The sequence below is a fragment of the Mustela nivalis genome, assembly GCF_964662115.1.
Source record: "Mustela nivalis genome assembly, chromosome: 3".
NCBI classification, from domain to species: Eukaryota; Metazoa; Chordata; class Mammalia; order Carnivora; family Mustelidae; genus Mustela; species Mustela nivalis.
The window spans coordinates 55775045-55799713 of NC_139022.1; the positions used below are offsets into that span (position 1 = coordinate 55775045).

The 24669-nt window shown below is 37.0% G+C and overlaps 1 protein-coding gene across 6 annotated transcripts in view; it reads right to left on the reverse strand.

The window, feature by feature from the left end:
• LOC309861173 (uncharacterized protein) overlaps window positions 1-24669 on the reverse strand; it is a 734084-nt gene that overhangs the window by 193846 nt on the left and 515569 nt on the right. The gene's annotated exons all lie outside the window — the stretch shown is intronic.

Here is a 24669-nt window from a genome sequence, read left to right on the forward strand (position 1 = left end):
TGACACCCCCAGGCATGGCGTCTTCTTGCTCTAGTACTGACTTCCTCAGAAACCGTGGTTTAAATTGGAGATGTTGGCTATACAAAACCCTAGTTCACCATAAAGCATCTAGGCAAAGTCAACTAGAACTCTACATTCTAGAACGAACCCAGGTCCTGTGCAGAACCCTTTAGACTTCCTTGGATGGGAGTAAGGAGAGCAGGCTACAAAGACATTTCTTGTCAGTATCTTGGCTATCAAGTCCCACCTACACCCATGCATCCCCCAAAATATTCTCTAAAGAATGTAATGTACTGGGGTACTCGCCCCACTGCTTTCCTCACCTAACTCTCTGCCCTACCTAAATCACACTATCACACACACACACACAATATGAATGCTCTATTATTGCTAATATTTAAGTAAGTGTAAAACAAAACACAGTGAAAAAGAGTGGATTTCTGTGTGTGTGTGTGTGTGTGTGTGTGTGTGTGTAGAAAGAGAGAGAGAATCCAAGTATAGATGATACTCAGATAAAGAACTATGAAGATAAATTCTTTCCTGTCTTTAGACTTGAACTAAAATACCAATTCTTCCTAGGTTTTGACTCTGTTGGCCTTTGGACTAGAACTATACCATCAGGATCTCAAGCTTGCTGAATTGCCCTACAGATCTTGGGACTTGCCAACCTCTGTAATCATTTAGGCCATTCCTTGCTTCCTTATAATAAATCTCTTGACAGATAGATAATAATAGAGATATACAGATAGAGATACTGATGAAGATACACAAACTAAAATGTTGGAAAAGAATTTTTTATTGTATTGATGCCATTACACACACACACACACACACACACACACACACACACACATACACACACACATATTCCATTTCTCTGCAGTACCCTGAGTAATATACTGTTACATAAAGAGGACTGAAGATAACATTTACATCCTAACATGAGGACCAGGAGATCAACTCATGTTATTCGGTAATGAAAACAAAATGAAAAGAATAGTTATCTCCTAGAATGATATGATGACTTGGATGACACCTGCACATTTTTATAAATGCTTTCCTTAAAAAAAAAAAAAAAATTATTATTTTGGGGCAGCCAAAAGTTCAGTCAGTTTCATTAATATTATAATTGTATTTAAAGTTTTCTCCTCACCAATGACTTACTTTCATGTGCTTCTAATCGTGAAAGTGCACTTTAATAGAGGTATAGAGTATAGTGTTAAAGAGATGGCACATTTACCATTGTGCAGTAACATGAAATCAATGGCAGCTAGTCATACGGGCTTTTTCAATTTCCATCACACATGGTATGCGGCCCTTGGTTCAGTGGATAATCCAATTGTAAACAGTGACTCACTGTTAACAACTCTAGGAAATAGGATTAGCAATTTCTAATTTCAAAGTAAACTTATTTCATTTTTGTCCTGCAAATAAAAACAATGTGTTCAGAGATTAAGCTTTTCAGTTTTTAGACCTCCCCAGAAACAAAAATGCTGGAAACAAACTTTTATTATACTAATGCCATTAATGGATAAGTATATGAGTATATGTTCCTAATAGCTTTTTAATAGTTTGGTACTACTACTACTGCTCCTACTAGATTGAATTTCAAATAGAGGAAACTTAACATTTTAATTGAAAGAAAATTTAATTAAATCTCTGGAAATTAAAATCTTTGGCATATCCTCTACTCAATGTAATCAGGAGAAAAATAAAATTTCATGTATTGTTACAAAGGTGTTTCCACATCAAAACTTTTAGATGAGGTTTTGGGAAATTGGTTTGTCTTGGAACACAGTTAAACTGAATCAATGATCTAGTAATTTCTGTAAATTATTTATGGTACCATTCTAAAACTTACTTTACTCTACTTACCTGGGAATCCCTTTAGTGGAATATTGCCTTCATCAAAAACTATCCCTCCATACTGAGTTACAAACTCTTCTCAACTCCCTATTCCAAAGAACAGAGGATGGTGTCTTTTACTCTCCTTTCAGAACACAAAATTCTCACTGTGTTGGGCCAATGGGTCTCTGTCAATAATACTCATGTCTGGCTTTTTTTAAAATGCCCACACTTGAACCCTATATTCAGGGATTTCTCTAATTGGTCTGGGCTGGAATACTGCTAATCTGTGTTTTTTAAGTTCTCCAGATATTTATAGCATACTGCCATAGTGAGAAACACTGGCCTAGATTAACCAAGGAAGGGTTATACCAAAAGGAAGCCTGAGGCTATGTAACTGGGATTTAGAACGACAGTATTTATGGTCCAAGTTTGTAGCAAGAAAACTGTACTGAATCCAAAGGGCAAATAAGATCAATCAAGAGACAGAATAAAGTTAGTGGACAGGAAAGTCAATATTGCAAACTGAAGGAGTTTTGTGGAACAATTTTTATGACTTGTGACCATTGGCAGAAAGCAGATTCAGAAGTTAACTTGAATAAGCCATCCCAGCCTGAAAAAAAACTAAGAATAAATATCTCCCTAGCTCCTTCTGCAGGAAACTTGACTACCTGTCCAGACAAAGAAATTCTCCTGACATTGCAAGGTACAGTTTTTTTTTTTTTCATTGAATTCATTAATCATCAACAAACTTGTTCACATCATTCTGATATGAGTACATGCTGTCTAACATGAGATTGGAGAAGGTTTTTGTCATTTATAAGTTGATAGTAGAGAGCAATTATAAATCAGAGCTCCAGGTCCGTGACAGACCAGGCCCACTCACCTTTAAAAATCTCACTCACCTTCCAAATTTGTTAAGTATTTTTATAGAAATCACTAGACTCTGGAAGTTTCTAGAGTTAATTCATTTATCAGTCTTTCATTTTGTATTAGCTATATCTCATAGGCCCTATACAAGAAAGATGCTAGGCACTCAGGAAATGATAGAACTCCTATCCTCAAAGATCTCACATTCTCATAAACTAAATAGAAAGTTATCAAACTATTAAAAAATACATTAGTGATATGCTGGCAGATAAGAACAGGCATGAGAAAGGCAGCACAAAAGAATTCAATAGGTATGGTTGGGAGTGGATTGCTGAGGACCATCAAAATGCTTTTGAGAGGTAATATTTATAGTGATTCCTGAAGCAAAGAAAGGAAGCATTAAAGGACTGTCGTGAAGAGCCACAGGTTTAAAAAAAAAAAAAAAAAAAAGCATGTATTAGGGTGTGGTCCAAAAAGGGGCTACATGGAAGAAAATACATGGGAAAGACTGAATAAGATAAATCCATGTTTGTTGGTTTGTTACACCCAAGATTGTTTAAATTCTATCTTAAAGGTAAAAAAGAACAACTGAGGATTCCACACAAGAGTTTGAACAATTAGGCCTTTAAAAATTAATTAAATTAAATTAACATTAAATTATTGAAATTAAATTTAAATTCATTTTACAAAAGCTAAGTGAGAGACAAAAGCATTAATTATAAAACTACTGAAATAATACAGTTGATATTTATGCTAAACAAAGCTAACGTAGCTAAGATAGAGTTTGAGTACAGAGCAAACAGAATTTATTAAAGGGGTATTTAGAAATCAACAGGACTTAGGAAACAATAGGAATGAGGAGGGCAGGAATAATAAAAAAAAAATTACTTCTAATTTTTAGCTTATGAAATCAGATGATAATGAAGTTCCATTTACTAAGAAGGATAAAATGAAACCGTTGATTTAGGGCAGAGAAATCATGCGTTCAGTCTTATACAAGTTGAATTTGAGGTGCCACTGGCCAGTTAAGAGGAGCAAACATAGAACTAATGGAGACTGGCTAAGATGCACAGCAGCAAGTTTGTGTTTGAGTCCGGCATTGTGAGTCATCAATCTATATTTCTTTGTTATCACCATGGATCTTCTCAGAAACCTGATTCCCAAGATTTTCCTTCCTGAGGAGACCAAAGAAGCAGCTGATGGTAATTAGTGAGGTCACAGAAAATGTAGCAGAATCTGCCCTTTGTCACTCAGCATATTTTTTGAGAAGGTAATGGGCTTCAGATGAAACCATGGGAAACACAGAAATAGGGAATGCAGTAGAGGATACATCTCCAAGAAGGATGCCAAGGCTGTTCAAAAAGTAGAAAGAAAACAAAGAGGCCAAGAGAAGAAAGCATTTTAAAGGGAAGGAAATGAAAAAGTCAACTCTACTATCAAATACCACTCAGAAATCAATTATGTAAGAACCATACAGTTTTACAATGAGAAGTTTTGGGAAATATTGGCAAGAGAAGTTCAGTAATTTCCAAGGATAGGACTCTAATCACATACGTATAAGTGGCATGAGTAAGAGATGAGGGGCATTCTTTCAATAAACTTGGCTGTTAATGGACAGAATTATATGGTGGGAAAGTTAGAAAAATATACAAGATTGAAGTGATTTCTGGGCTTATTAACTGTTTTAGGTTGCAGGAATGGAGATTTATTGAAAGTAGTTACAGGAATCTTGCAGTTATAAGATTGTAAGATTCAGCTATGATATTTGATGAACTGATGTCCCTGAGGAAATGGGCATGATGGTACCCATAGCAAAGTAGGGGATTTTTTTTTTTTTTTAACAGAAAGAATGTCTCCTTCCTCTGAGAAAACAGGGAAAAGGTTAGAGTGGATAGAGATATGTTGAAAAACTAGAAGAGTCCTCCTAGTCTGGTCTGTTTTCTCTATGAATTCCAAGGCAGAGTTGACTTCTGTGAGTCAAAGGACAGGAGTAGGCTAGGGATTTTGGGAAGAGTTATGGAAGCCTAGAATAAAAATACATAGAAGAGAGACTGATGAAAAGCTTAAAGGATTTCCGGGAAGATTTAAGTACCCAACTGAAGCTAGAAACCATAAATCTGTTCTGTCCCATCTTTCCATAGTTACTTGATTTCCTTTAGCAGTGCTTAGTTGCCTGAACACAGTTGAACGGATAATCCAGGCTGACAACAAGCCTTCAGCATGCAGGTTTTGAGAAAGATAGGGAGACAAAGCTGTTGAGGTTATGGGAGAAAAGGAGGTTCATGGTTTCAAGACGAAATGCAGAAGAAAATGAGGCTAGGGTACGGAGATAGAAAATTGAAAAATCAAGGATCTAAAAGTTACCTTTAAGTTAATGTATGGGTACAGTGGAAAAAAGGAGCTGAAGGTTGGAAAGGCATATTCAGTAAGTAGACTGTTGCAGCTTACTATTGCATAATACAGCTATTATTTTATTTTGTACCATTATCTTCCACAACCATTCCTGGTACTCAATAAATGTTTGTCAAATTAAACTTATTCTGAGATATATGGAAAAGATTTTTTTTTTAATTGAGAGATAAACCACATAGTACTCTACATTGTAATACTTTCTTCACACAGAGTATGAAGGTCTTATATTCAAGCTAGCAAACCACTTGAAAGCAAAAGTGAACACTAAGCCTCCAATTTCATCCTAAAACTCAGAGGATCTGATTCAAATACCATATTTTGGCCAGTAAGATTTAATTTTAAAACTAGATGAGTCATCCTGTTCATGAGATATTTTAAGTAAAGATTGCACTACATGAAGAGACACCCTTGCTAAACCTAAAACTAATACGGAGGAAACACGGCAATTATACACAATCTTTGATGATGGTTTTTCCACAGAAAAGTAGATTAGTTACCAGAATTTGACTTCACTCAGCTGAAGAAATGGATCCTAGGGATGCATATGTTGACAATCGTTAGTAACAGTATCTACCTTTCTCATTTTAGAAGGAAAAAAAGTCCTTAGAGATCACTTAATCCAAGCACTTCATTATGCAGCATGAAGAGCAAGTCCTGAAAAAGGTTAAGAGATGTCATACAAGGTCATACAGAAAATAAGCAGCTGCAGTGTAACTAGGACCAAATGCTTCCACTACAGTGAAAACTGCTGGAATATTAAAGAAGCTCTCTGGCTTATTTATGTAAGTATGTATATCAGTGAAATTGAGTAAAATGGCCATGATTTCAATAGAAGCAATTGCTTTCCATCTACCCTTTATGAGAACAGCTTGGGCTAAACTCTGGCTTATGCAGTCTCTTTGTTGCAAATGAGCAAAAGAAAGTTTCAAATAGGTGATCACATGCACATACACACACACACAGAGAGAGAGAGAGAGAGAGAGCGAGAGAGAAAAACAGAATAAAAAAGAAGATCTATGAAAACAATTCACAAAGTTTCTCTCCCTGGATAATTAGAAATAGGCTATATTTGCTTACTTTTTTTTTTTTTTTTTTGTAATCCCTGATGTGTTTGACTAAAATGGTAATTAGCTATATTTTCCATTTTGGTTGAAACATATTGTATATCATGTGTAGTGTAGCTCTGGTCTCAAGAGGGAAATGGATAATCAGGAGAATATTTTTCAATGTCTCCTCTCTGTAAAGATTTACTGAGTTGTCTCTAATGTACACTGACAGCTTCTGCATTAAAATTAGAGGGAAGTAGACATCGATATTGTCAAGCTTAAAAAAAAACCTCTCCCCTTTCATTTTCATTCTACTAAAATAAATCAAGTCCATATCTTTTAATATTTTATTAGAATTGTTCATTTCTGAAGGTCAAGAGCAAAAGGACTTCTCAAAGTTAAAAAAAGATTCAAAAAAGGTGGCAGTTTTCTGGACCAGAAGCCTAACAGCTATATTAATTTCCTTGTTCAAAGTTATTGGTGTTATTTAACTACGTAACTTAACTTCAGTGTGAGCTATATTAATTTGTTTGTGAACAAAAGAAACCCATTCTAAATAAACATAATAAAAATAAACTTACTAGAAGAATATCAGGCCATTACAAGTGGATGGAATTGAGGATAACCAAGATTAGAATTAGAATCAGAATTAGAATCAGGCAAAAACGCAGACTACAGCTGTTTTTCTGTAAGAAACAAACAAACAAACAAACTGCTGGAATGAATAAATTCTAGCTGTTTCTTCCACCCTGTTTCATTCTACTCAAGACTTAAAATCCTAGAAGAGAGATTCTATTTGGCTAAACTTGGGTTTCACATGTACCCCTCGAGTATATATGAGTATTGAGATGTGGAGGAACTTCTAGCTGAACTCAACAGGCCAAAAAAACAGTACAATATGGTTAACTACACTTTCCAGACCACATACAATGGGAAAGAGGTAATTTTTCAAAAGAAAATCAGGATATTACTAAGAAATGAGAACTCATGCTGGGTAGTAAAAATTTTAAAGACTTACCCACCTCAAGACAAAAATATTAGCATTGATTTTGAAGGAAATAATGATGATAATAACAATAATAATGGCTACCCCTTAATGAAAATATGCCTGTTAACATATAAGAAAGTACATACATTATTCAAAGATCCCCAAATCAAGACAGCAGAGGATACACTGGAAATCTGGGACAAGTGCCCTCCTCAAGTGATAGTGTATATAAATATCTTTGCTTACCAGCAACAGTCTAAATGCCTGAGGTGACCAACAATTTATTATTTCTTTCTAGAGCTACAGATCAGGCTTCACATTTATAAGTCACTGTATATCTAACATAGAGATAGCAGTTAGTCCAGCCCAAAGGAAAAGAAGGGGAATCACCTCAGAAATGATTTAATCCATGCTTCAAACTAGCATATCTATTCTGAAAATCATTCCTAACTGCATGAACACCTGAGAGAAATTTACATTTGATAGTTCTGATCTGACCACCACAAACATTAAACCTTAATAACATGTAATGTTATAGATGTTTCACATATCTGCAATTCATAAGCATTATCTGCTTTGAGCAAAAATAAGTTACCAAAAGTACATTCAAATGGTTTCAATTTAATGTGATAACTAATAAAATAATGCTGAACACTGATCAGAATTCTAAATTCCACCTCAGTGGTCCTGACTTAGTTCTATTTCCCGAGTTAATAATTATTGTAACACAGATACATCTTACACAATATGACTATTTGTGTATTGTGTGTTGCTCAAGAAATACATTGTAAATAGTGAAAATTAATAAGCAAGTTGGAATAATTCCAAAAATTTTAAAATAATTTTATGAACCAAAATGATACCTTAGGACAATTTCTAAAGGATGTGTTACATAGAGTTATGAGATGTGTGTCTTAGAAGGTGATTAAGAAACATTTTAGTCTAAATTCTTTATTTCATGAGATTACTAATGCTCTAATAGCACATATTACATAATTAAAACCAAATACAATTCAATACAGACCATAGGACTAAGGATGGATACTATCCTACATGCTTCTGATTATAAGCAATATATGGTTTAAAAAAAATGGTAAGAAAGCCAATACGCTGGCCTACCTTTGACATTTATTTTTGTGTCCAGAAAAAAAGTGGTCATCGTAAACATTAACTTTCGCCCTTTTTTCCAGAGTCACTAATTCTCAAATTCTAATGGAAAATGTACCCCTGTATATTGGCTGTCAAATAACTCTATTGACAGTCCTCTTTTCTCTTCCTCAGTATTATCATAGGTATTCATGGAAAGCAAATAAGCATCTTAGAACTGGATTATATCAGATAATTTCCCAAAGAAATATGGCAAATTCTCATAAGTTGGAATTGCAGGGAGAAGGAGAGGTTTTTATAAAGTATTATCTTAAAAATAGATATATTTATATAAAGCATGTCTATTTTGCTAGCAAAACATGCACACACACAGAATCAGACTTTAAGAGTTAGCTAAAACTGTACAGATAAACTAGACTGTTGTCTCATAAATGCAGTAAGTTATTGTGATAGGGCACATTAATTTTTTAAAAGGCATATTATTTATGCATCAACAAAAGTATAACTATAACATCAAATGCCTTATTTCATTGATATTTGCATTAAGAAGAAGCTAAAGGTCTGTTGTTTGGTTAGAGTTTTGTTTGGTTCTTCTCTTTGTTTTGGTTGTTTTTATTTTCGTTTTTGTTTTTCTCAAAAGGCTATTTTAGAATATTAACAGTTTGGGTATATAGGTAAGGGTAAATGTGTATTCACCACACAACTCTTGGAATTTTTCTATGTACTAGAAAACTGTTATAATATTAGTTATTTCATGCCTCTATGCACTTTGCATACATTGACCTTCCCTATCTACTCTACGGATCTAACTCCAATCATCTTTAAACTAATATCATTTCCTCAGTCAGGTGACCTGCCCATGCAGAGCTAGGCACCCTCCCATCTGTAAGCTCACTATATGCTGCACCCAGACAATAATATTTATTGTATTCTTTAATATCTATTTGTTGTCAAGGCCATCTGTTCCACTTCCAAGGGACATGCAGACATGCAGTAAAATCACATGGAGAAAATTTTAAAATCACATGGAGAAAACTCTCCACTCAGACTTGGTGAGGAATAAGAATCCACATTTTTTTTTTTAAGATTTTATTTATTTATTTATGTGACAGAGAGAGAGAGAGAGAGAGAGATCGATCACAAGTAGGCAGAGAGGCAGGGGGAGGGGGAAGCAGGACCCCTGCTGAGCATGACCTGAGCCACCAGGTGCCCCAAGAATCCACATTTTTTAAAAGTCTTCCACCGAGTCTAATGTTCATCCATAGTGAAGAGTAACTACACTAACCCGCAAACTTCACTGTTAAAGATTTTTTTTTTTTTACTTATTTATTTATAAGTTGTTGATTGAAACACAGCACGTGGTAGGCACAGAGCGATGTTTAGGGAAGCCTGTAAAACAGGATTTGATTTGCTATTTAGCAAATCAGTAATAATGATGCAGACAGCACTATATGGAGAAGAACAGATTAAGCTGGAAGCAGGCCTGCACAGACCTGATCTTTAAATGAGGTTTGCCTGAAAAGACAAGAAGAGGAAGAGGATCATCAGCTCCAGCAACACAAACTGCCTCATGCATTCAGGCATAAATCTGTAATATTAAAGAAAAAATACTTCCTGCTGTGGCGATCAGAGCTCCTGGTTAACTGGTCCCTGTAAGAGCAAAAGCTTCTAATGCTCCAAAATAACAGCAAACTTTCTATTAACAAAGAACTCAGTTGCATTTAAATATTTTCAGGTGGTTGTGAGAATACTTCCATGCAACTTTATTACAGGTCATCCATTTTTTTTTTTTAAATGGGGTCCCATGTCTATTTCCTTGGCAAAACTATATAATTCTCTTTAAAATAGTTTCCTCAAACTGAGCATTCTGAAAACTATAAAGAGATGCCTTATTACACATAATTTAGATAAATATATCAGGCATGTAGGAAGCTTTTGGTTTACTGAGGAATGAGTCATTACCTGAACTAAAATGTTAGAAAAGTGTTCTTGCACCACAGAAAGGCCATTCCTGATGGATGAAGCATGGGTAAGGGCCTCAGCATCACTGTCTCCTGCAGAACTTTTCCCTCCCTTTCAACTCCCAATACTTATACATGAAATTATACTTTCTCCCCTAATATGCCCTTCCTTCTATGGGTAAGAGGTTGTGAGATTTCATCAGATCATGGAAACTTGAGCTCAGAGTTAATTTCAATAAATAATAAAAATAACATTATTAATTCCTTAGTGAGAAATTAGTGTTGTAAAGTCATGGACATTGTCATCATCATCTCTGTATTCTCAATTTCTTGAAGAAGATGTGGTAGACAACAGGCACGTGACAAACATTTGTTGAATAAATCAATGAATTAGTGATAGCAGATCTACTCTTCCATACAGTAAACGGAGTGAGGCAAAGCAAATGTAAGTTGGTGTTCCTGTGCTGTAAAATACATTTCTTTTTACATTCAAAACCTAGACTTAAGAGAACCCAGAGTAGCATATCTTTAAGCTCAAAAGTTGCAGTCAACCACAGTGTGAAGATCTGGGACTATCAGCTTACACTCTTCCTATCCTTCTAAAGCTTGGATTGAAGTGCCCTTGAAAGTCATCCAGAGTAGACTGAAAGAAGAGGCAGAGGAATGTGAAATTTCTATCCAGTCAATTGTAATAGGGAAAATCACAAGACCATCCAGAAAGGGAAACAGTACATTTTAGCAGGTAGAAAAAATGTATTCTCTTCTACTATTGATTAAGTTTATAAAATTTGGGATGCACTTTTCTACCATCAAAGACCCAGAAACCTGAAAATTTGTTTCCCAAATTATTCATAACGTAAAAAAAACCTAATGATGGATATCATAGAACCGATAATCTGGTGCTTTTTAAATTTTTGCTGCATACAAGATTATTAACAGAGAAATATACCGTGACTAGCATGTCATACAGAGAGGTCTCGATGCCTTTAATGTTGCTATTAATAGCCAGGGAAATTCAAAGCCTCTTACTTATTCTCTCATTGTTTGCACCTGATGTCAACTTAGACAGAATGATTTGTTTAAAATATGTAATTCGGAAGGCGTCTCAAGAAGTAATGTGGAATGTATAAACCGGGCCTGCCTAATTTCAAGTGAAATACAAGAGAGAAATGCATATTAATGGAAAATGACTATAAATCAAAAGCTATTTCATTTTCTAGGGTAGTATAAAAGCCAAACCTGTTTGAAACCATAATTCAGCTGTCATAATCTCTTAGATATACCACTGACCTTCCTTGGAAGTTTCTGTCACATAGAAGCAAATGGATCAGGAGGAGCAACACTAAATCACACGGCATTACTGAGAGCCAGGTACCTGAAAGTAATTTAGCTCACTTGAGCAAGTCCTTTAACCACAAGTCACACTTTCCTAGATAGAGATTCCTTGTGCTGTACATGCACATACACTGACATAAAACACATTCACTGTGTATACTACACAAAGAGATTCATTGTGCATTCCATGCCTGTGCTTACAGATTTTTTCAATCAATATTGAACTCCAGTGCTCCAGTGTTTTCAAGAAACAGATGAAAGATTTTGTGTTGTAATTCCTGAAGCCACTTGTCTGATTAGCTTAAGGATGTATATTTTCTCTGGGTATTTTACATTTATTATGAATAAACAGCCAGTACCTAACATGCTTGCTTGGCTCTCTACCTCTCCAAAATGAATCATTTATTAAAACTGTGACATTAAATGTTAAGCCTGAGGTAGGAAACAGGCTTAAATCTAAAATCATGTTATTCACCAATGCCAGGGATTGGTGTTAGGGATTAAAAAAAAAAAAATTGGAAGAAGGGTTAAAGAACAATCTGCCTTTGGAATTTATGGTGACTGGAAGGAAATAGATTATTTTTATTTGACTCCATGTGCAATTTGTTACTGGATTTTCAATGAAGAGCTGGAGCTGTTTCTATGGACAATAATTATTTTATCATTGTCTCCTCCCCCAAAGACAGAAGAGTAAATTGTTACTATAAAAGCTTTTTAACTAAGTCAGAATTGTTTATGATTGTGGATGAAAGAGGGTAAGTGTGGAATATAGAGACCTCTGCTTAGAGCTTCAAATAAGTATCTAGGAACTGCCCTGCAAATGAGTAGATCCATCCATGTTTCAACCTCAAACCACTCCCTTAATGGGATGCTGATCTCCAAGGGTTAGTTTGTTTTTTCAAGATAAGGAGAAAACTATTCATTGCACAGTTGAGGAATAACTGATTCCCAAAGGGCTTATTCTATCCACAGGGGCAAAAACACATTTTAAGAATCATTTCTATTATCAAATACAAACACTAAGAATATAAAGTCTTAAGTTCCATTTAAAGTTCTACTAATAAATTTCTAGGTAAAGTATGCTGCGCCTCAAACTTTTACCTGTAAGACTTCCAGGTTAGGGAATTAAAAGCTAAAAACAAACATCCTGCATACAGCAAATACAGAGCTACTACCAAAAAAAACAAAACAAAACAAAAAAAAACATGTATTATAGCATGATTTCAAATTACTTGTATAATTAACAAATGAATGACCAAGAAATATGTGTTTAATCCCATTTATATGAAGTGCTGTGACATATGATGAATAGTGTTTTTAAAAAAATAACACACAGGCCCTGACTTCACAAATGTTACAATTTATATGGCAAAGCCAAGTTTTTGATATTTTCATTCATGTTTCTAGAATCATTTATAGACTGATTGCAAACAATTTAATAACAACCAATAGCCATTTCTCACACTGGGTGAACAGAAGCTACTACAAGAGCCGAGATGACTTTTAAGGAATCTCAACATAATTTGGCATAATTTCTTGAAAAAGAAAATACTAGGCAGATAGTTCCCTTTTTCACATCTGCAACCCTCAAGTTCTTTTAAGCTCTTACAAAGAAACACTATCAATTAAGTAGAATCTTTAAGGAAACTAATACTCTAATTATCACATAAAACCTAGAAATATTTCTTCTTATTATAAAGTCAGTCAATTTATCCACCACCTCATGAATCTGTCTTGAGTCTCCTAAGACTCCTATGGTGTACCTTGATGCTGGGATGAAAATAACATACTAGTGGGGCGCCTGGGTGGCTCAGTGGGTTAAGCCGCTGCCTTCGGCTTGGGTCATGATCTCAGGGTCCTGGGATCGAGTCCCACATCGGGCTCTCTGCTCAGCAGGGAGCCTGCTTCCTCCCCTCTCTCTCTGCTTGCCTCTCTGCCTACTTGTGCTCTCTCTCTGTCAAATAAATAAATAAAAATCTTTAAAAAAAAAAAAAAGAAAAAGAAAATAACATACTAGTGATGCCTGGCCCTCATCAGTTCCTCAGCCCCATAACATTTCCAGCCACTTTTATGAACATCAACACTTTCCAATCTGAGGACTCCTCTCACATCTACTCTAAAAAATAAAGCAAAACAAAACAAAACAAAAAAAAAAAGTTACCTCCAAAATAACTACTACAGAGAGCCACCACTAACCTCTACCTTCTAGAACTGATTGATGAAATTTGGCTCTGTTTCTGACTAGTGGGAAGAATTCAGACTTCCTTGTTATTACAAACAGAGGCCAATTGGAGGCTAACTCCATCTAAAAAGAGAAAAGGAAAAGAAAAAGCAAGTATCTGTCTGATATCTTAAACTTTTTCTCCTGAGAAAAATCACTTAGGTGCAGGTCATTTTAAAAATGTAAAAAAGAATAATTAGAAGAAAGAAAATGGGAAGTTCTAGGAAAATACTTGTGTGAATATAACATTTTTCAAGAGCACTTAAATAAGACTGGAAAGAGTGCAAGATAAGTAGCCTTTGCTTCTGGCAATTTCTTAGTTGTCAATCACAAAATCCTAAAAGGTCCCCATGTATCTAAGTAACTTAAGCCATGAGATAGAGCATGACATGTAAGATATAACATGAAACATAAAAATCAATACATCTCAATGAAGAGATTATATTCCTGGTGAAGAAAATATTGAGAGTGAAGTGTGGGAAAGCTGCCTTCAAAAAGGAGTCTTCCATGGTCTTGATGAAGAAATGAAATTTCTATCATGAACAAAAGTAGCTGTGGAGTAGAATAGCTACTGAGAGGATATTTTCTTTAACCAAGAGCTGAATCACAGGATAGCCATCTCATTCACTCTTACTATTTAAAAGGCTATGCATAATTTGAGACCCATACGAAGTTCTATTTCTACATCAATTCATCATCTGAGCTTCATACAATATCTCTAATGTCTCCTGGATATCCCCAAAAGAAGGCCAAATGGCAACTCACACACAGAAGGTCTAAATACTGAACATTATTTATCTGACTATTGGCCCATTCTTACTCACTTGGACAGCCAATCAGTCGCTCAACCATGTATCCAATATTAATTCAGTAGCCACCATGTGCTTGGCATTGTTCTAGAAGTCAGGGATATAATAGAGAACTAAACTTTCACAAATGTCTTTCCACAAGGAGTTTACATTGTGGTGGCAATGTACAAACTCAGAAAAAATAAAATATCCTAAGTTCTAAAAACAAATGGAGCAGGAAATGGGGAGGGACTTTAGATAGGCGGGCTGCTTCATAGAATGTGATCTTCCTCTAATGATTTTGTCTCAGAGAATGTCACCAAATACACTCAACTGCCAATCCAAAGACAAAGGTTGATTTGTGATGTAGCAATTACTCTATATCCATACTAACACTCCAATTCATTCAATTATTTCCTTCCCACTACTATAGCAAGAGGTCAACCTCACATTATCTCTTATCAAAAGAATTACGGCAGATCTCTAGAAGGTCTCCCTAACTCCAATTTTGCACTGCTTGAATCCTTTTTTCAAACTGTAGTCAGAGAGATATTACTGAAGTAATATCTTTAGGACTGCTCAGTTTCCTCATGGATAAAATCCAAATGAGTTTTTCCTCTCTTACTCCTTCTCCACCCCCACCCTTCTCCATTTCACACTGTCCTCTCAAGCCATAGACTGAATTACTGACAATCTCTTGACTCCTTCATAATTTTTTTTTTCTTTTTCTACACATGTTTTTTCCTTTCTCTGTAATTGGTCTCATTCTTTCCCTTCTTTGGTCTTTCCTTCCCTCTTTTATTTTCAACTGGATAGATTCAAGTAACTTCTCAGTTTAGACATCACCTTTTCCAGGAAGTCATCACTGAGAGCTCCTGGATTGGATCTCCAGGGCTTCCCATAGCATGCTGTGCATATGCATATCAGAAACCTTACATCCTTATGTTGAAAAGCAGTCACTGATGTAGTAGAATGACACTGTGATGGTAACTGGTATTTTCTTCACCCTCTTTTCTATCCCAATGGGGAGCTGGTGCTGAAAATGTTGCTTTATGGAGACAGACATCAGAAAAAATAGCCCATGAGTCCTTCTGCTTCCAAAGGACAGAGAGGATTTTTAGGTATAGGCAAAATGACTGGGTTTACAACATAAAGAAAAGCCAATTTCCCTGCTGTTAGAAGACACTGTGAGAACAGAAGTCTGTGGGTCCAAGAGCAAAGAGAACCTGGGCTTGACTCCCAGAGCAGAGTCCAGGGGAGAGTATGACTGTGTGGTACATTGCTGCAGAGGGATCAGCAGGCAGTTTTCAAAGATGTCTCAGCCTCTAAAGTAACATGTGAGAAGGAGAATGCTGTTGGACCAGAAGCAGCTCTCTGAGCCAGGGTGGTGGGTGATACAGTGATATTCTGGAGCACTAGGGATTGAGAACTCCGTGCCTTGCCAGCACATGAGAGCCCATGTTTTCAGCATAATTAAGGTGGCAAGATCCTCAAAAAAACCAAAGATAAGTATAGAAGACATGCCTGGCTCCCTACTCAACATCCATCTGCTCTTCTACCTTATTGAGAACCACCAGTTTTCTGCAGGGTGTCAGTTTACCTAACAAAAAAACCCTGTGATTTCCAACCTTCCTCATAGCTAAGAGTGGTCAATAAGATGCAACCTAAGGCCTTGCAGGGACATCCTGGAAAGCACTAGAAAAATGTGCCAACTGCCTTGGCATTCAAACTTTGCCCTTTTTTCCTCAAGTTCCTACCTAAGTTAAATGGTGACATTGAAGATTTTGTCACTGTATTATCTCCAAGAGAGTGCATATTATAGTAATCATTTAATAACCATCATACAGTGAGCTACTACATAGGAAAATGTTACTTTCTGTAAATGCAAATGATTATTATATCTGAGCTCTGGATATCCCAAAGCAGCCCCCCCCCAAAACACAGCATTTTGGTCACATGTTCCTAAAGAGAAGGAACTACATATTATCTATATCAGGTATTATATATCTATATTAGGTATATTAGGTACACAGAGCCTGATGTGATTTTTTAATTGCCTCTAAAGCATCAAAAATTAATCAATGATAATTTTGAAAAAATATTCTGAATCACCATTTTTTCTAATAGTATGAGGACTTTCCCTTAGCTATCAATGTAATGAGCCCTTAAAATTATCTGTCGATTCTGGTACATGCCAAGATAGGCTAACCAGTACTAACCAGCCTGTAAGCTTCAGGGATTTATCACTAACAAAAAATTTTTCCTTGCTCATGCCAGATCTACTGCCAATCCAGGTGGTCCCCCAGAGTCACTCTTCTTCTAAGGTTGGCTCAATATTCCAGGCTGCTTTAATCTTTGGCACATTTATGTCAACACATGCTGCCATGGTCACAATGGCAGGAAAAGAGAGTTTTTTAAATATCTCATACTGGTCATCAAACATTTTGACAAATAGTGACACATAGGTATCACTGCTACTCATAATGCATTCTAGAACTAGCCACATAGGTTTGCTTATTTGTACGGATGTGAGAAAGTATTCTCCTCCTGTATTTCCAAATGGGGAAGAAAAATGGGCATTGGTGATCATGTGCAATCTTTAGCATCCACAGGCAGTTTTTAGAGGAAATATTCTCATATCCCTAAAGAAAGAGGTTCTGAAATTCTCCAGATTTAGGACCTCTTCATACTTAAAAAAATCATTGAGAATGCTAAGGGCTTTTTTGATGTTTATTTTATCTATCAATATTTATTATATTTTAAATTAAAGCTGAGAAATTTATGAATTGATTTTAGGAGAATCGTAATATACCCATTATACAATAACATAAATAATATTTTTTAGTAAAAATAACTAGATTTCCAAATGAAACAAAAAAAATAGAGAAGTGTATTCTATTACATTCTTGGAAACCTCTTCAGTACCTTTACTAAATAGAAGACAGCTATATTCACAAATCTGCATTCCATCTGTTGTGATATCACACTTTATGTAGCCTCTGGAAAAATTTTATTGTGTATCCACGAGAGAGTAAAACTGGTAAAGGCAAATAACATCTTAGTAATACTATAAAAATAGTTTTGACCTCACAAAACCCTGAAAGGGTCTCAGAATACCCCTAGACACTTTAAGAAACACTGCCTTAAGATGGTTAATGTGATCGTTCAATGGCACTGCAAAACGTGCAAAGGTAAAACGCTTGCTGCCTATAATGTCTTCAATTTTGCTTTACTTTTGTTCTGAAAACTTTTATTAGGTCAACTCATCGTGCTCTGATTGAAAAGTATTCAGTGCCTCAATCAGGGGATAAACTTGCCGGCTGGTTTTTCCAGAAATGATCTGTGAAGAATGTCTCCATTATCTTAAAAAATAGTATTGTTTTCTCCTTCTGGTGTGCCTTTTCAGCTTTCTCAGGGAACCCATCTGTCATTTTCTGATCAGCAACTGAATAGGCACATTTGCTTTCACGTCCTCTTAAATCCACTTGTGCTATCCATCAGGACCCTACATCTCATAGCATGAGGGTCATTATCCTTAGCATACTCTTTCTTCCTACCTGTGGGGCTTATTATCTTACCCTTTCTTGAATAGCACTTCGGTTTAAATCCCTTTATCAATAGGACTCATGGATTCTCTGAAATGGTGTGAAGATACTCCTTTCCATTTTCTAATTAAAATATTCAAATCAACAAATAATCATTGAATAGCTAGCACATACAAAAGACTCCTAGTACATACACAAGATTCTACATTTATTCAAATAAAGTTAAAACTCTAGATTCTTCACAATGATTGAAAAGTTATTAAAACAAACAATATATTGGAGTAGAAAATAAGATATAAAAAGTCAGAGGACCAAAATAAAAATGTTTTGAGTCCCTTTTCCTCTTTTGAACCCCAGTTTTCCAACCTGTAAAATAGGACTAACAGAGAGGTCTCAGAACTGTGGGAACTCTTCTCTCTGTGGGTCAGGCCAGGAAGTATAGACCTCCTCCTTACTCCTCCCTGGCTTCCAGCAAGCTGCATAGTTATGGGAGTCCTGGAACCAATTACCTTGGTGATAGTGGGACAAAGTGGGACCCTTCAGAACCAGGACTCTGATCAAGAACTTCAGGGTCACTTCTCTTGCCCCGTGCCCCTGCAGGACATTCTTGGTACTGCAGGGACAGAACTAGGGTGGCACATACAGAAAACCACCAATAGTGGAGATCCGCTCAGGTATGGAGAAGGAGCCTGGAAATGGCATTCTACCAATGTGAGTGAGACTCAGAGGCTGGAGGTACAGGTCCATCTCCTTCCATGCCTCTGCAGGTGGTTGTCATCAGTCATTTTGCCCCTGCTCTCAGATCCCCTGGCTTCTTTGTCTTTGTGCCCAGCTTCATCATTGTCTTTGGGGGTCAGCACCCTGATGTCATGCATGATGTCTGCCAGGAGTTGCTGGCAAGCTTGTATCTTGAGACACTGAGTTGCATCATGGGAGATAGTCTTGGCATAGACCTTACCCTGTCTTGAAGCAACTAATACAATAGGTGAGGAATTTACCTTGCAAATGCCTATCGTGCCAGAAAGACTTCCAAGCAGCTGATGTCCTCCAAGTTGAAGGGCCTTGGTGTTCAGCAACTTCCCTTCCCACAGTAGGCTCTCCCTCTTAGGGATCTGAATTTAAATCCCCACTCTGTCATTCCTGGCCCTGTGGTCTTACACAAATCTCTTAACTCTCTGAGTGATATAATACTAGGCACACAGTAAGTACTCAATATGTTAGCTTACTATTGCTATTAGTATTATTATTACTGTTTTTATATTTTCATTTATTAATGGTGTGACCTTCATCAAATAAATGTTCTAAGCCCAATTTTCCTCAAAATGGAGGTAACTGCACCAGTTCTCCCAGTAGGGATGTGAGAATTAAATAGCAAGACAACCCATAAAGGTTAGCTTCTTTTTCTTTTCATCCCTACTTTGTAGCCATGTGCTTTCCACAGGTTACTTCACTTCTGAGACCTCAGTTTCCTCATCTGCAAAATAGGGGTAAATAGTATCTACTTTCCTAGAACTGTGAGCATTCATTGAGATGATGGTTGATATATAGTAACTATCAAGAATGTTATCTTAATATTATTATTCCTGTTGTTGTTATTATTTGCCCTCCTTCACAGTTCTGTGACCTTGAACAAGTTCCTCAGACTCTCTGAGTCTCAGCTTCCTCAGGGGATAAGATGGGGGAAATCAACCCCTCTTCTAGCTTTGCTGCAAAGAAGAAACGGCTATATCAGTAATCTGTTCTTACCAGCTGTTTCCCGGCTCTGTGACTGCAGGCCAAGTCCGTTTCCCTCTCTTTACCTCAGTATCATCAACTGCCCTGTGAATCCAGCACTCTCCATCTTATCCAAAGCTGTGTGATAAAGAGAAAACACTCTTAGCCTGGTGCCTGACTAGGAATGGCATGGATGGTGTTGGAGTTGTGGTAACTTCTGGGACTCAATGACGAGAGGGAACTTGAACCTATCTGTAGAGAGCTTCAGAACAGTCCTGGACTGGCAGCCCCACCCAGAAGTCCTACAGCAGCAACACAAACTGCTTGGTGGGGCAGTGCATGGGGATAGTGTGTAGACAGCTTACTCTACAACTGTGGGGGACATGATGTGAGGTCATTTTCATAGAGAAACACACACTCCACCTCTGCCTAAAAGACTCAGAACTCACTGGAAGGAAATATATGACCCAGTCCTCCTCCAAAAACCCTTTGATGGCCTACTCAGGGGATATCCAGACCTCATAGACTATATAGAATAATGAGATGGAAACTCAAGCAGCCAGACTTTAAATCAAGGCTCCTTCACTGATCGGCTCTGTGGATGAACAGGTGTTTGCCTCTACTATCAATTAATTATTCCTTTATACTCCATTTTCTTCAACTAAAAGAAGAATATGCTACCTTTCACACTCATTGACCTCTATCATTCCATGATACAAGTGAGTTTGATTAAGCTATGTGTTAGCAAATCTCTTGATGTATGTTTATTTCACCATCTGTATCACATACCCTGTGGAACCCCTACAAATATTAATGATGATTTCACTGTCAATCATCATCTGAAACTCAGAATAAATTCTAGACCAATATTGTTACAGGGGCCCCCGAGTGAAAGAGAAAAATAACCAAGGCATCCCATAAAATAGCTACTCACTTTTATTCCTTTAAAGTGGTAAAAGTTGTTGGTTAGAAACCTCTTCTGAAACTTTCCACTACAGGAGCCAGAGTCAAGATGGCGGAGGAGTAGCAGACTGAGACAACATCAGGTGGCAGAAGTTCAGCTACATAGTTATCAAACCGTTTCAAACACCTACAAACCCAACAGGAGATCAAATCAAAGAAGAGCAGCAATTTTAGAAACAGAAAATTGACCACTTTCTGAAAGGTAGGATGTGCGGAGAAGTGAATCTGAAGCAACAGGAAGATAGACCACCGCAGGAGGGGCCGGCTCCCAGCAAAGGCGGAGCAACAGAATATGAAATCTGAACTTTTAAAAGTCTCTTCCACTGAGGGACATAGCTCCAAAGGCCAAGGGGGGGTGAAGCCCTCACAGGGACAGCGTGGTCTCAGGTCCTGCAGGGTCACAGAAGGATCAGGGATGTCTGAGTGCAACAGAGCTCGCAGGTATCAGAGCGGGGAAGCTGGCTACAGAGAAGGAGCCGAGGAGCGAGCTCTTAGCTCTGGGTTACCCTAAACTGTGATCCATGGCAGTCAGACCACTGCTCTTTGAGCAGGTGGCAGATCTAAAGAAACCCACAAGTGGCAGGTCCAGGGAAACACACCTTCCTTCTCTGGAGGCAGGAATCTGCTGGGTTTGGCAACTCCAAATGGGGCTGTGTGCCAGAGACAGAAATGCTCAGTCACAGGCCAGGTGGGCTCAGAGTACAGCTGGAGACCAGGAGTGATTGAGCGCTTTTCTACAAGAGTACACTGAGGAGTGGGGCCAGAGATTGGGAGGCCGCCATTTTCATTCCCATCCTCTACAGCTCTACAGAAAGCGTTCAGGGAACAAAAGCTCCCGAGAGCAAACCCAAGCAGATTACTTAGCGCAGGCCCTGGCAAGGGCAGTGTAATTCTGCCTCGAGCAAAGACATTTGGGAATCACTACAACAGGCCTCTCCCCAGAAGATCAGCAAGAAATCCAGCCAAGACCAAGCTCACTGATCAAGAAGAACAGCGGACAGTGGAATTCCAGAGGAGGAGAAAGCAAAGTATGGAATTCATGGCTTTCTCCCCATGATTCTTTAGTCTTGCAAAGTTAATTAATTAAAAATTTTTTTCTTATTCTAATTTTTTAAACTTTTCTTCTTTCTTCTTTTAATGTTTTTTAACTAGTTTATCTTAACAATACCTTTCTTAAAAAAAATCTTTTTAAACCTCCATTGTTATAGTCATATTTTGTCCTTCATTGTACCTAACTTTATTTTTTGTATACATATAGGGTTTTTTCTTCTAAAAAATTCTTGGGATACAATTTCTTCTAATAGATCAAAATATACCCTAAATCTAGCACAGGGCTTTGTTCTAGTCTCCAGTCTAAGCAAATTCCCTCCACTTTCTTTTTCCAACCAACTTATCAATTCTGTTTTTAGAATTTTTAAAAATTTTCATCTTTATAGTCATAGTCCATCCCTTCATCGTGTTTACCCTTATTTTTGTATATATCTAAGTTTTTCTGTCTTTAAAATTTTGGAAGGTAGTTTCTTTTAAGAAGTCAAAATATACCCAAAATCAAGTGCATAGATCTGTTCTATTCACCAGTTTAATATATACTTTTTAAATTTTTTTTTTATTTTTTTAAACTTCTTTTTATCCCCTTTCTTTCCCTCAAATTTGGGGTTTCTTCTGATTCTGTTAGTGTACATTTTTCTGGGGTCTTTCCCACCCTTTTAGTATTTTATTCTCTTGTTCATATATTCTTATCTGGATAAAATGACAAGGTGGAAAAACTCACCACAAAAAGAAAAGAAAAAGAGGCAGTACCAAAGGCTAGGGAACTAATCAATAAGGACATTGGTAATATGTCAGATCTCGAATTCAGAATGACGATATTCAAGGTGCTAGCTGAGCTTCAAAAAGGTATGGAAGATATTAGAGAAGCCCTGTCTGGAGAAATAAAATCCCTTTCTGGAGAAATAAAAGAACTAAAATCTAACCAAGCTGAAATTAAAAAAAAAAAAAAGCTATTAATGAGGTGCAATAAAAAAATGGAGGCTCTTAAAAAAATGGAGGCTCTTAACTGCTAGGATAAATGAGGCAGAAGAGAGAATTAGTGATATAGAAGACCAAATGATAGAGAATAAAGAAGATGAGCAAAAGAGAGACAAACAACTACTGGACCACAAGGGGAGAATTCGAGAGATAAGTCATACAATAAGATGAAACAATATTAGAATAATTAAGATTCCACAAGAAGAAGAAGGGTGGGGGGCAGAAGGTATATTGGAGAGAATTATTGTAGAGAATTTCCCCAAATGGCAAAGGGAATAAGCATCAAAAGCAGGAGGCACAAAGAACCCTCCTCAAAATCAATAAAAATAGGCCCCGTCATCTCATAGTAAAACTTGTAAGTCTTAGTGACAAAGAGAAAATCCCAAAAGCAGCTAGGACAAGAAATCTATAACATACAATGGTAAAAATATTAGATTGGCAGCAGACTTATCCACAGAGACCTGGCAGGCCAGAAAGAACTGGCATGATATATTCAGAACACTAAATGAGAAAAACATGCAGCCAAGAATACTATATTCAGTTAGGCTGTCATTGAAAATAGGAGAGATATAAAGGTTCCAGGACAAACAAAAACTAAAAGAATTTGTAAACACCAAACCAGCTCTACAGGAAATATTGAAAGGGCTCCTCTAAGCAAAAAGAGAGCCTAAAAGTAGTAGACCAGAAAGGAACAGAGACAATATACAGTGACAGTTACCTTACAAGCAATACAATGGCACTAAATTCATATCTTTCAATAGTTTCCCTGAGTAAACGGGCTAAATGCCCAATCAAAAGACACAGGATATCAGAATGGATAAAACAAAATCCATCAATATGCTATCTACAAGAAACTCATTTTAGACCCAAAGACAACTCCAGATTTAAAGTGAGGGGCTGGAAAACAATTTACCATGCTAATGGACATCAAAAGAAACCTGGGGTGGCAATCCTTATATCAGATCAATTAGATTTTAAGCCAAAGACTATAATAAGAGATGAGGAAGGACATTATATCATACTCAAAGAGTCTGTCCAACAAGAAGATCTAACAATTTTAAATATCTATGCCCCTACATGGGAGCAGCCAACTATATAAACCAATTAATAACAAAATCAAAGAAACACATTGACAATAATACAGTAATACTAGGGGACTTTAACAACCCCCTCCCTGAAATGGACAGGTCATCCAAGCAAAAGATCAACAAGGAAATAAAAGCCTTAAATGATACACTGGACCAGATGGACATCACAAATATATTCAGAACATTCCATCCCAAAACAACAGAATACACATTCTTCTTTAGTGCACATGGATCATTCTCCAGAATAGATCAGATCCTCAGTCACAATTCAGGTCTCAACTGGTACCAAAAGACCAAGATCATTCCCGCATATTTTCAGACCACAATGCTCTGAAGCTAGAACACAATCACAAGAGGAAAGTTGGAATGAAACTTCCCAATATAATCTGAAACTGGCCCCCATACATGAAGTGTAGGGAGAAACCTAAGAGGCAGATGAATCCAGATTGGTGGATAGCCAGTTTAGTAATGAAGGGAACTGATAGATGAGGCTTGACTTGGGCAGCCTCAAAACAGTGGACTTCACTCACCAGCCAACTCCTAGAGATTTATATAGAGGCCCTAACCGGGTTTAGCCACATACCCAGTCCAGATAGCCTCAACACATTCCTATCTCAAGGCTGAATGCTTGGAGCAACCTCCAGGAGCAGGGAAAGCAAGCAGAACACACATTCTAAGGCAGGTGAGGTGGTTCAGAGTCTCCAATTGCCCAGATCCAGCTTACAGGTCGACTGGCAGTTATATCTTCTTGATAATCCC